Genomic DNA, 745 nt, shown 5'->3' with positions numbered 1-745 from the left:
ATTCAGTTTAGTTTTTGACAGCATGTAAAACCATATCTTGACTGGTGTACATATATATATATTTATATACACATATGTATGTATTTATATATATAAATGTACATATATTTAAACTATATATATTTTTATAAATAAAATACATGTACATGTTATAAATAAATCTATGAATTCGTAAGCCGTATAACACATCGTTGCTCTTGCTGTCAAAAACTAAACTGAATAATTTATTAGAATGAACTGATTATTAAACTGACAATAATTCTAACTTATTTGTTTAAATTATAACTCGATTTAGCTACACATGTCCACATGTAACATGCCATAAAGAAGTTCTGAAATTATAAAATTCTCTCAGCAATAGCAACTTGTTATCAACTTGTTGCTGTCATCTGCTGGTCATTTATCTGAACTGCTGCATTACACATGTTTGGATATTTTTCATTAAACTTGTATTTTAACAGTTTAGTCTCACTGAGTCACGAGCACTCATGTTCAAGAGAGACCTGTTTTAAACAACCAAACAAACAAAGAAACCACAGATGAGGTACACAACAAACAGTCATAAAAAACATATAAATTGAAAAGTAAATAAAAGTAGTTACATAAAATAAAAAAAAAATCAAGCTACATTATGAAACAGGGTAAAATACTAAAAACAGGAACATGTCTGCATTAATTTTTGCATTGAACTTAACAGTAGTTTAAAATCCCTTTAAGAGGTCAAAGTCGACAGCTTGAGATCTTT

The sequence above is a fragment of the Nematolebias whitei genome, chromosome 6, assembly GCF_014905685.2.
Source record: "Nematolebias whitei isolate Nwh7 chromosome 6, NemWhi1, whole genome shotgun sequence".
NCBI classification, from domain to species: Eukaryota; Metazoa; Chordata; class Actinopteri; order Cyprinodontiformes; family Rivulidae; genus Nematolebias; species Nematolebias whitei.
Note: the sequence above shows the minus strand (reverse complement) of the source record.